The sequence below is a fragment of the Myotis myotis genome, unplaced genomic scaffold (genome assembly GCF_014108235.1).
Source record: "Myotis myotis isolate mMyoMyo1 unplaced genomic scaffold, mMyoMyo1.p scaffold_m19_p_28, whole genome shotgun sequence".
NCBI classification, from domain to species: Eukaryota; Metazoa; Chordata; class Mammalia; order Chiroptera; family Vespertilionidae; genus Myotis; species Myotis myotis.
The window spans coordinates 641,851-655,557 of NW_023416333.1; the positions used below are offsets into that span (position 1 = coordinate 641,851).

The following is a 13,707-nucleotide window of genomic DNA, read 5'->3' on the forward strand; positions in this document are numbered from 1 at the left end:
AGCGGCTCCGCGATGGGGGCGGGGCCGAGCCCGGCGGCCAGGCCTGTGCAGGGACAGAGGGAGGGAGGGCGGGGCAGGAGCGAGGGGGCAGCCCCGGGTCCCCGCACCTCCTCCCACAGGGACAGCCCTTCCTGGGGGAGTTCCCCACGTCAGTGTCAGGGTTTTGGCTGGTGATGCGGCTGCGAAAGGCTTCACAAGGGAGAGAAGAGACAGGAGCAGAGAGGGCGTTTCTTTTACTTCTTTAAAGGGAGGAAAGGGCCAGGTGCCCGCTGATGGCACAGGGAACCCCAGATAGAGGGCGCTGTTCCTTTATTAGGGTGCTAGCGAGTAAATGGCAGCTATGGCAAAAGCATAAAGAGGGAGGAGGAACCTGGAATTCACACAAAAGTTTCCCAGCTCCCAGAGGCTGTGCTTAGAGCTACTGGCTGGTCGGCCCTTCTGCTGCAAATGTTTCAGGGAGGTGTCTTTCCCAGGATCTTTAGAAGTCCATAACACATTCTTTTTTCAAAAATATATTTTATTGATTTTTTACAGAGAGGAAGGGAGAGGGATCTTGAATTAGAAACATCGGTGAGAGAGAAACATCAGCTGCCTCTTGCACACCCCCTACTGGAGATGTGCTGGCAACCAGGGTACATGCCCTTGACTGGAATGGAACCTGGGACCCTTCAGTCTTCAGGCTGATGCTCCATCCACTGATTCAAAGCGGTTAGGGCAGCGGTTCTCAGCCTGTGGTTCACTACCCCTTTGGGGGTCGAACGACCCTTTCACAGGGGTCGCCTGAGACCATCGGAAACACACATATAATTACATATTGTTTTTATGATTAATCACTATGCTTTAATTATGTTCAATTTTTAACAATGAAAATACATCCTGCATATCAGATATTTACATTACGATTTATAACAGTAGCAAAATTACACTTATGAAGTAGCAACAAAAATAATTTTATGGTTGGAGGTCAGCAGAACATGAACTTTACTAAAGGGTCGCAGCACTAGGAAGGTTCTCAAACCACTGGGTTAGGGCAACACATTCTTTTTTTATATATATATATAGATATACTATTTTATTTTATTATTTTTTTATATATATTTTATTGATTTTTTACAGAGAGGAAAGGAGAGAGATAGAGAGTCAGAAACATCGATGAGAGAGAAACATCGATCAGCTGCCTCCTGCACATCCCCCACTGGGGATGTGCCTGCAACCCAGGTACATGCCCTTGACCGGAATCGAACCTGGGACCTTTCAGTCCGCAGGCCGACGCTCTATCCACTGAGCCAAACCGGTTTTGGCAGGGCAACACATTCTTAAGGTGAATTTACAGACAACTCAAATGGCGGGCAAACTGTGTTTGAAATCAGAAACTTTCTGCCTCAGATTTGCCTGGAGTCCTTAAACCCTCGGTGGTAAGGAGGGGTGAAGGGGAGGGCAGCCTGCTTTCTCAGCCCCTCCCTGTCTCCCCATCTGAATAGAAAGGCAGCTTGAGTTAGGGAAGCAGATAGATAGGGGTGTCAGAGACAGGCCCAGATATCCATTCATGACTAGGCATCTGATGAGATAAGGTCTCTTCCAACACTGTGGGGGAGATATTTTAAAAATTCAGGTATTTTTCAAGGGATAAAAATTTTCTGTTTGTAAATTGTAGTCTTTAAAGTTTTTGTGTCCTGAGAGTGCATCTACTTATATAAAAACCCTGGGTGTAACATCACAGCCACAAGTGCGACCAACTGGAAGGAAGTCATATTCCTACCTGAACCCATTTTCGCACATGGTCAGTTATATGTTGCTTTCTCTCGAGTTTGAAGAGCATGTGACGTTAAAGTTCTAAATACTTCATCACAAGGGAAATTAGTCAAGCACTCTGAAAGTGTTTTCACTCTTAATGTGGTGTACAGGGAGATATTAGAATAAGTTTAATTACTTTATCAGTCATTGTTTGCATCACTGTTGTTTTTATATCATGTTTTTGTTGGTTTTGTTGTTTTAATATCATGTCTCTTTTGTTCTTATATCCCTTTGTTACTGTTTATTTATTAATGAATTTATATATTATTTTCATATACATTTTACTAACTTATTTTCATCTCTCACACTTCTATTATTGAGAAAGGTCAAATAGCAATATTAAAATATCTTCACTAATTCCCTTTAAAAATATATATTTTATTGATTTTTTACAGTGAGGAAAGGAGGAGGATAGAGAGTTAGAAACATCGATGAGAGACAAACATCGATCAGCTGCCTCCTGCACACTCCCCACTGGGAATGTGCCCACAACCAAGGTACATGGCCTTGACCAGAATTAAACCTGGGACCCTTGAGTCTGCAGGCCGATGATCTATCCACTGAGCTAAACCGGTTAGGGCAATTAATTCCCTTTTAATGTGCACGAATTTCATGCACCGGGCTACTAGTTTTGAAATTAATGTCATTAATTAGTAGTCCCTATAATCTAGATACTGGGCCATTGACAATAATGTAGAATATCTCCTGTTAGTATTCCTTATATTTGGGAAATAAAAGAATTTAAAAAACAACAATATTTAAAACAGTTATAAGAATAATAACTAGGAGATTGCTAAGATGGCGGCGGTATAGGCAGACGCGTCCCAGGTCGTGTCCCTGAGCAAATGGAGTGAGCAGCTGAAACTAGTAACATCCACCCCGAATTGGCGAAATTCCTCAGCTGGCGAGACGGTTTACAGCCGGGAAGAGCAGAACTCCCCTGGAAAGGTAAAAAAACCAGGGATTTGGGCAGGAAAGTTTGCCAGACCTCTGAGCCCAGAGAGTCGGAGGGAGACCGCGTGGCAGACAGCCGCGTCCCTTGGGACAGGCACAGCCCCTGACGGGGGAAAGGAGAACCGCGGGATTCCTGGCGCTGCCGGGGGAATTGAGAGCTCGGTCTGTGATCACAGAGGACTGAGCCTAAAGGGGGCAGCCTGAAGAGCTGACCAGACCATGCAGTCCCGGTAAGAGAAGAAGCTTACAGAAACCAAGCCTTCCCCGTTTCCGCGGCCGGCGTTTGTTTGTTTGTTTTCACTGAACCCTGTTCATGGGACATTTCGGATACAGACACTCACCTGTGCTGAAGAGAGGGAGAGTGTGCGGAGGAGTGGAATCTGGGAGAGACTGAGGAGAGAAGGGGGGCCGGGAGAGGTGGCAGCGAATTGAGTGCTGAGACACCCCTGAGCCCACGTCTGAGGCAGCCATTCTCTCCGGAGAGTGAGACTCCTCCCCCCAGCCCCCAGGCAAGGAGCACAGCCACACCCAGATTCCACCCTGTAGGAGATCAAGGATTAAAATAACCTGATCAGTCCCTGGGAGTTAACAGGGTCTGGCCTATAGAGGGATTTTCAATCCCAGCAACAACACAGCACTGGTAACTCTTACGCAGCCAGCTCTGGGCAGTGAACTTCCACTGGACAGAGAGGCCCTGTAGCCTCAGAGGCCAACCCCAGAACACTGCCACCCAGAGGCTGACCCACAAACTGACTCTTTGCTAAACACAAAATAAGGCAGTCTGGGAAACAAATGCGGCTTGCTTTAAAATAAGGACTGTGGTTTACAACACAGAGGAACAGTGTATCGCAGGGAAACTCAACACTCTCCTGAATACCTGGCAGGTCTAAGGCGAGCCACACTGAAGAATAGAAGAACTGAAGGACCTTCACTACTGCAATATTTTTTTTTTTTTCACCTTTTAACTAAGAAACCAATTTTTTTTCTTTTTTTTTCTTTTCCTCTTCTTCTTTTTTTTTTCTTCTTTTTTCCATCACCTGATTTTACCCTTTTAATTACTACCTTCTTATTTTTAACCAGTATTATTACTGCTACCATTTTACCATTTTTTTTAAAGTGCCATTTTATTTTCTCTTTATTTTATTTTGGGATTAGTGTTCTCCATTCTATTTTCATCGTTATATTATTGGTTGTTTCTAGTTTGCATTTATCTCCAGGGAGCTGTTGCTGGAATTTGTTGGGATTAATGGCTGTTCTATAGGAGTATTCTCCTCATATAAAAAGTCTCTTCCCCTCTTCCACTTCATTCTCTCTTTTTGCTCTTTTTTTTTCTTTTCCTTTCTTTTCTCGCTTTTACTTTCCCCCCTCCTTTTTCCCACTTTCATTTTTGCACTCCTTTTTTTGGTCCCTAATTTTCTTTTCTTTTTTCTCTTTTCTCTTTTTCTCTTCCTTTTCCTTATCCCCTAATTCTCTTAATTCAGGTGCTCACCTTTATTTGGGGTTATTAATATCGTGAATATATTTGTGTATAGTGCCTGGTACGTGGTGCCTTGTTGTGTTGTATTTTGTGCCTTTAAATCAACACAGCAGATCCAAGCAACAGCAACCTCCTGAGCACCACACCCTCTGCTGAGGAACAGCAGCTGTACGTGAAACCTCGCCCCACCAGCCAGAAGAGCCACCACAGCTGTGAACAGCACCCACCAGAGGAGTTGCTGCCAACTGAAGAGCAGCTGCTACCACAACCGCCCGAAGAGGAACCGCAGACCAAGGAGTCACTGCCACCAAGGGAGCAGCCACTGAACGACTCAACGTCTAGATATGTCAGTGAGATCAAACATGGGTAGACAAAGAAACCCCCAAAGGAAAGAGAAGGAGGACTCTCCAGAAAAGCAGCTAAGTAATACAGAGGCATGCAACATGACAGAAAAAGAATTCAGAATAAGGGTCCTAGAGTGCATAAACCGGATGGAGGAAAAAATCGACAACCTCAGCAAGAAGCAAGAAGAAACAGATGAAAAAATCGATAACATATGGAAGAAGCTAGAAGAAACAGATGAAAAAATCGATAACATATGGAAGAAGCTAGAAGAAACAGATGAAAAAATCAACAACTTAAGTAAGACCCAAGAAGATATGAAGAGTGATATAGCTGCAATGAAAAACCCCATTGAAAGTATCAACAGTAGACTAGGAGAAGCGGAGGACCGAATTAGTGATTTAGAAGACAAGGAAGCAAAACACACCCAAAATGTACTGCAACTGGAGAAAAAAATGAAAAGACAGGAGGAGAGCCTAAGGGAGCTTTGGGACAACATGAAACGAAACAACATACGAATAATAGGGGTACCAGAACAACAGAAGGATGAACAAGGATTAGAAAACCTATTAGAAGAAATAATATCAGAAAACTTCCCCGAGGTGGGGAAGAAAAAAGTCACACAAGCCCAGAGAGTCCCAAACAAGGTGAACCCAAAAAGACCCACACCAAGACACATCATAATTACCATGGCAAATGTTCAGGACAAAGAGAGAATCTTACAGGCTGCAAGAGAGAGACGGAAAGTTACATACAAGGGATCTCCCATTAGATTGTCAAATGATTTCTCAACAGAAACACATCAGGCCAGAAAAGAATGGACGGAAATTTACAAAGTGATGCAAAGCAAAGGACTGAATCCAAGAATACTCTATCCAGCAAGGCTATCATTCAAACTTGAAGGGGAAATAAGAAGCTTCACAGACAAAAAAAGGCTAAGGGAGTTTATCACCACCAAGCCAGCAATGCAAGGAATGCTAAAGGGACTGGTATAAAAATAAGAAATAAAAAGCTCAGAAAGAAAACAGCCACACAAAAACAGAAATGCCTACAAACAAGTACCTTTCAATAATAACTTTAAACGTAAACGGACTAAATGCTCCAAACAAAAGACATCGAGTGGCTGAATGGATAAAAAAACATGACCCATACATCTGCTGTCTACAAGAAACCCACCTCATTAGAAGGGACTCACACAGCCTGAAAGTGAAAGGATGGAAAAATATCTTTCAGGCAAATGGAAAGGAAAAGAAAGCTGGGGTAGCAATACTTATATCGGACAAAATAGACCTCAAAGTGAAGGCCATAACAAGAGATAAGGAAGGCCACTTCATAATACTAAAGGGATCAATACAACAAGAAGATATAATCCTGGTAAACATATATGCACCCAATGCAGGAGCACCCAAATTCATAAAAAAACTCCTGGAAGATATCAAAGGAGACATCGACAACAATACAATCATAGTAGGGGACTTTAATACACCACTGACAGCACTGGATAAGTCCTCTAGACAAATAATCAGCAAAGATATAGCAATCCTAAATGACTCACTAGATCAGATGGACTTAATAGACATCTTCAGAACACTTCACCCGAAAGCCAGGGAATATACATTCTACTCAAATGCTCATAGGACATATTCAAAAATAGACCATATATTGGGTCACAAGCAAAGTATCCCCAAATTCAAGAAAATTGAAATCATAAAAAGCGTCTTCGCAGACCACGATGGCATAATATTAGAAATAAACTACAATAAAAACAACCCAAAATACTCAAACACCTGGAAGCTGAATAGCATGCTATTAAATATTGATTGGGTTACCAATGAAATCAAAGAAGAAATTCGAAACATCCTGGAAACTAATGACAATGAAAACACAACAATCCAAAACCTATGGGACACAATGAAAGCAGTCCTGAGAGGGAAGTTTATAGCTCTACAGGCCTATCTCAACAAACAAGAAAAAATGGTAGTAAATCATCTAATTCTACAACTCAAAGAATTAGAAAGAGAGCAACAAGAAAACCCCAGAGTGAGCAGAAGGAAGGAGATAATAAAGATTAGAGCAGAAATAAATGACATAGAGACCAAAAAAACAATACAGAAAATCAATGAAACCAAGAGCTGGTTCTTTGAAAGGATAAACAAGATTGACAAACCTCTAGCCAGACTCACCAAGAAGCAAAGAGAGAGGACCCAAATAAACAAAATCAGAAACGATAGAGGCGAAATAACAACAGACCCCACAGAAATACAAATGATTGTTAAAAAATACTATGGACAGCTCTACTCCAACAAACTAGACAACCTGGAGGAAATGGACAAATTCCTAGAAAAATACAACATTCCAAAACTCAATCAGGAAGAATCTAAAAATCTCAACAGGCCAATAACTATGGAAGAAATTGAAGCAGTCATCAAAAAGCTTCCAGCAAACAAAAGCCCAGGACCAGACGGCTTCACAGGGGAGTTTTACCAAACATTCAAGGAAGAACTAAAACCTATCCTCCTCAGACTACTACAAAAAATTCAAGAGGAAGGAACACTTCCAAGCTCATTCTATGAAGCCAGCATCACCCTAATACCAAAACCAGGTAAAGACAACACAATGAAAGAGAATTACAGGCCAATATCCCTCATGAACATAGATGCCAAAATCCTCAACAAAATCTTAGCAAATCGGATCCAGCAGTACATCAGAAAGATCATACACCATGACCAAGTAGGATTTATCCCAGGGATGCAAGGATGGTACAATATCCGCAAATCAATAAACGTGATACATCACATAAACAAATTGAAAGAAAAAAACCACATGGTCATATCAATTGATGCAGAAAAAGCATTTGACAAAATTCAACACCCATTTTTGATAAAAGCTCTCAGCAAGGTGGGAGTAGAAGGATCATACCTCAACATAATAAAAGCCATATATGACAGGCCCACAGCCAACATCATACTCAATGGACAAAAACTAACACCATTTCCCCTAAGAACAGGAACAAGACAGGGATGCCCCCTCTCACCACTCCTGTTCAACATAGTACTGGAAGTGTTAGCCATTGCAATTCGGCAAGAAGAAGAAATAAAAGGCATCCAAATTGGAAAAGAGGAAGTAAAACTGTCCTTATTTGCAGACGACATGATATTATACATACAAAACCCTAGAGACTCCATCAAAAAGCTACTGGACTTAATACATGAATTTGGCAATGTAGCAGGATACAAAATTAACCCCAAGAAATCCGAGGCATTTCTATACACCAATAGTGAACTTTCAGAAAGAGAGATTATAAAAACAATCCCGTTTACCATCGCACCAAAAAAATTAAGCTACCTAGGAATAAACTTAACTAAAGAGGTAAAAGACCTCTACTCAGAAAACTACAGGACGTTGAAAAAAGATATAGAGGAAGACATAAACAGATGGAAGAACATACCGTGTTCATGGATTGGTAGAATCAACATCATTAAAATGTCCATACTACCCAAAGCAATCTATAAATTCAACGCACTTCCCATTAAAATACCAACGGCATACTTCAGAGATCTAGAACGAACTCTCCAAAAATTCATCTGGAATGAAAAAAGACCTCGAATAGCTGCAGCAATCCTGAAAAAGACCAAAGTAGGTGGGATCTCAATACCAGATATCAAGATGTATTACAAAGCCACTGTTCTCAAAACTGCCTGGTACTGGCACAAGAATAGGCATATAGATCAATGGAATAGAATAGAGAGCCCAGAAATCGGCCCGAACCAATATGCTCAATTAATATTTGACAAAGGAGGCAAGAACTTACAATGGAGCCAAGATAGTCTCTTCAATAAATGGTGCTGGGAAAATTGGACAGATATATGCAAGAAAATGAAACTAGACCACCAACTTACACCATACACAAAAATAAACTCAAAATGGATAAAGGACTTAAATGTACGACAGGAAACTATAAAAATTCTAGAAGAATCCAAAGGCAACAAAATCTCAGACATATGCCGAAGCAATTTCTTCACTGATACAGCTCCTAGGGCACTTGAAACTAAAGAGAAAATGAACAAATGGGACTACATCAAAATAAAAAGCTTCTGCACAGCAAAAGAAACCATCAACAAAACAACGAGAAAACCCACTGTGTGGGAAAACATATTTGCCAATGTCATATCCGATAAGGGCCTAATCTCCAAAATTTATAGGGAACTCATACAACTTAACAAAAGGAAGATAAACAATCCAATCAAAAAATGGGCAAAGGACCTAAATAGACACCTTTCAAAAGAGGACATTCAGAAAGCCAAGAGACATATGAAAACATGCTCAAAGTCACTAATCATCCGAGAGATGCAAATCAAAACAACAATGAGGTACCATCTCACACCTGTCAGACTGGCTATCATCAACAAATCAACAAACGACAAGTGCTGGAGAGGATGTGGAGAAAAAGGAACACTTGTGCACTGCTGGTGGGAATGCAGACTGGTGCAGCCACTATGGAAGACAGTATGGAGTTTCCTTAAAAAACTGAAAATGGAACTCCCATTTGACCCTGTGATCCCACTTCTAGGAATATATCCCAAGAAACCAGAAACACCAGTCAGAAAGGATATATGCACCCCTATGTTCATAGCAGCACAATTCACCATAGCTAAGATCTGGAAACAGCCTAAGTGCCCATCAGTAGATGAATGGATTAGAAAACTGTGGTACATCTACTCCATGGAATACTATGCTGCTCTAAAAAGGAAGGAACTCTTACCATTTGCAACGTCATGGATGGAACTGGAGAGCATTATGCTAAGTGAAATAAGCCAGTCAATGAAGGAAAAATACCACATGATCTCACTCATTCATGGATAATAGAGACCATTATAAACTTTTGAACAATAATAGATACAGAGGCAGAGCTGCCTCAAACAGATTGTCAAACTGCAGCAGGAAGGCCGGGGAGGGTTGCGGGGCAGGAGGTAGGGGGGTAAGAGATCAACTAAAGGACTTGTATGCATGCATAGAAGCATAACCAGTGGACATAAGACATTGGGGGATAGGGGAGGCTAGGGGATTGTCTAGGGCGGGGGGATAAAATGGACACATATGTAATACCCTTTGTAATACTTTAAGCAATAAAAAAAAAAAAAAAAAAAAAAAAAAAAAAAGAATAATAACTATTATCACTTTATTTAGTCTAATCAGCATTTTTTAATTTTCATTATTTTCCAGTATTTTCATGAATTTAGATATTCCCTAGAGTTTTTTGAAACTATTTACTTTCAAGATATGACCTGTTCAGAACCTGTAATTTAGAGTAAGTCACAACAAAGGATTATGTTTATCCTATATAAGTATTTAATCACTTTACGCCAATAAAATATCAACTCTCAGTATTGCCACCCAAAGCCAGAAAACACACCACATATAACAAATACATAAAGACCAATCCATTCTATAAAGACAGTGAAAGACTTCTATTCTGAAAATGAAACAAAAATGCTAAAAAAAACAGGTACAAATAAATTGAGACATTCCTTAATAGTCTGTGTTCTACAGAATAAATAGATTACCTATCAAATTTTCAAGGCAATGCTGGCTGTGGAGAGCCAAAACACTTCGAATATAGAAAAGTTGGAATATTCCCTTTTTTACACTGAAAAACATTTTACAAAGCAAGAGCAACCAAGTGGGTGTGATCCGGAATTAACACAGATCCATACACCAACGGAACAGAGGGGAATGCCCTGACATAAACCCTGATGAAGCCTCACCTGCATTAAACAGGAGCCTTCTCTGTGGGAGAGGATACAATCCACAGGGGCAAATGCAACCTCCAGAAATAATGTGGTAAAAGTGATCTCAAACTTTCACACATTTCCTCCTTAAAACTGATAATGGAATGTAACACTCCCTGGCAGTGATGTGTGCTTGTCAACATCCCTCTCCATTCCCAATGGTGAAGTTTGGAAATCAGTGACTCACACATTTAGCTTCAAATCTATAAAAGCGTAAACCCCACTTTTCTCTTTGAATGTAACACCTATTCCAAAATTAAGTAAACACATTAAAAATAAACATTGCCAACTTAGCTTAAAAAAACATACTGAACTATCCTTTCTTGATAATATTATCTATATAAAAATCCTTTATTTCAAATAGTAGAGCAGTGATGGCGAACCTGAGACAAGCGAACTCATTTTTTTGGTTGATTTTTCTTTGTTAAATGGCATTTAAATATATAAAATAAATATCAAAAATATAAGTCTTGAGAAACCAAGATGGCGGCATAGGTAAACACCAGAGTTTGCTGCCTTGCACAACCACTTCAAAAATACAACTAAAAGACGAAACGGACATCGTCCAGAACCACAGGAAGGCTGGCTGAGTGGAAATTCTACAACTAGAAGGAAAGAGAAAAGCATACCGAGACTCAGAGGAGGTGTGGTGTGGAAGTGGAATGCAGAGGTACAGAGGTGCACACGGAGCGGGCTGGCGGCTGAAGGCGCGGTTGTCTTTTTCAATTGGGAAGGAGTCTCGGGCTCTGGGCTCCAGTTTGGGCGAGTCTCTGGGGAACCAGACTCATGCGGGAGAGGCGGGACTGTCTGGCATCGGTCGGAACTCGAGGGCAGCTTTCTCTCGGAGGTGCTTGCAGCGATTGCCGGGACACTGAGAAGCAGGGCCTCTGAGGGGAGCCATAACTGCTAGCCCCGCCCTGTTGATCCCCTGCCCAAGACCTGCAGGGAGGCTTTTGCTGGATAGCCTCAGGCAAAAGCTAGATTAGCACCTCCCTAGAGATCCAGGAGCTAGTGTGCCCAGTGGTCAGAGTGGGACCATCCAGTTTGCAGCTCCTTGGATCCATAAAGGACACACTCAGGGGGCAGAATCAGTGAGCACCAAAGCCCCATTGAAGCAAGTCTTGCCCCGGAGGGGTGTCTCCGGCACAGAAGTTCTCCCACTGCAGACACAGCTGATTCTCACAGCCAATTGGCCTGGAGGTCAATCCCTCCCAGTGTTAACTACAACAATCAAGGCTTAACTACAACAAGACTGTGCACAAAGACCACAAGGGGGTGCACCAAGATTGTCCTCCTCAGGTAATTGGGGGGCTGAAACACTGGGCCCTAGAGGACACTTAGCACAGAAAACCACTTTATCAACACAGGGAAGCATAAAAATGCGGAGACAAAGAAACAGGACACAAATGACAGAAATGGAGGAGCAAACTACTGGATATAGAGTTCAAAACCACACTTTTAAGGTTTTTCAGGAACTTTCTAGAAGCCACCGATAAATTTAGTAAGACCCTCAAAAAGACTGCTGAGACCGCCGATAAATGTAGTGAGATCCTCAAGAAATCTAGTCGGACCCTCGAGGTTATGATAAAGGACCAACTGGAAATTAAGCATACACTGACTGAAATGGAGGATATTATACAGACTCCCAACAGCAGACTAGAGGATCCCAAGAATCAAGTCAACGATTTGAAGTACGAAGAAGCAAAAAACACCCAACCAGAAAAGCAAAATGAAAAAAGAATCCAAAAATACGAAGATAGTGTAAGGAGCCTCTGGGACAGCTTCAAGTGTACCAACATCCGAATTATAGGGGTGCCAGAAGAAGAGAGAGAGCAAGATATTGAAAACCTATTTGAAGAAATAATGACAGAAAACTTCCCCTACCTAGTGAAAGAAATAGACTTACAAGTCCAGGAAGCACAGAGAACCCCAAACAAAAGGAATCCAAAGAGGACCACATCAAGACACATCATCATTAAAATGCCAAGAGCAAAAGACAAGAGAGAATCTTAAAAGCAGCAAGAGAAAGAAAGTCAGTTACCTACAAGGGAGTACCCATACAACTGTCACCTGATTTCTCAACAGAAACTTTGTAGGCCAGAAGGGAGTGGCAAGAAATATTCAAAGTGATGAATGCCAAGAACCTACAACCAAGATTACTTTATCCAGCAAAGCTATCATTCAGAATTGAAGGTCAGATAAAGAGCTTCACAGATAAGAAAAAGCTAAAGGAGTTCATCACCACCAAACCAGTATTATATGAAATGCTGAAAGGTGTCTTTTAAGAAGAGGAGGAAGAAGAAAAAGGTAAAGATACAAATTATGAACAAGAAATACACATCTATGAACAAATGAATCTAAAAATCAAGTGAATAATCTGATGAACAGAATGAACTGGTGATTATAATAGAATCAGGGGCATAGGAAGAGAATGGATTGACTATTCTTGGGGGGGGGGAAGGGGTGTGGGGGATGTGGGAAGAGACTGGACAAAAATCGTGAACCTATGGATGAGGTGGGGAGTGAGGGTGGAGGGTGGGGTGGGAACTGGGTGGAGGGGAGTTAAGGGGGGAAAAAAGAGGAACAAATGTAATAATCTGAACAATAAAGATTTAATTAAAATATAAAAAATATATGTCTTTCTTTTACTATGGTTGCAAATATCAAAAAATTTTTATATGTGATAAGGCACCAGAGTTAAGTTAGGGCTTTTCAAAACGCCAAGCTCAAAACATTTACCATCACTGCTCTAGTATATACCTTAATAATAAAAGGCTATTATGTAAATTGTCGTCAAGTCTTCATGCTATAATGACCAATCAGCAGAAGGTGCTTACATCACCTCTCGAGCCCTCACCCCACCCACACCGCCCGGGGCGTAGGCAGCATCTGTGGAGAATCACAGTGTGCTGGCAGTGTCCCCGGAGCATTGCAGGGTGCCGGCAGCATCCACGGAGCGTGCGAGGTGTTGCTGGGTGGGGCACCAGCAGCATCCGCAGAGCATGTGAGGCATCATGAGGTGGGGCCTCTAGTATATTAATAAAAAAGTCAATATGTACAGGACAATTGTGCAAAACCCACAAAGAAGACTCCAAACTCAACATGGACATAAGAACCAACAAAAAAAGGGCCAAAAACCTTATCCACTCGCCTGCCTGCCTGCCTACCTGATCACCACCTAACTGCCCTCCCCTGCCAGCCATCTTTGACCTCATGGGGGCAGCCATCTTGTGTGAGGGCGTGAGGATCAATTTGCATATTACCACTTTATTATATAGGACATAGATAGGTGTTAGCAAAAAAACATGAGTGGTAGTCTACCGACCTCATGAATATAGAGCTAAATATGTG

The 13,707-nt window shown here is 41.6% G+C and overlaps 1 protein-coding gene across 2 annotated transcripts in view; it reads right to left on the bottom strand.

The window, feature by feature from the left end:
* Positions 1-13,707, bottom strand: part of LOC118649174 (zinc finger protein 239-like) — a 219,845-nt gene that overhangs the window by 59,721 nt on the left and 146,417 nt on the right. The gene's annotated exons all lie outside the window — the stretch shown is intronic.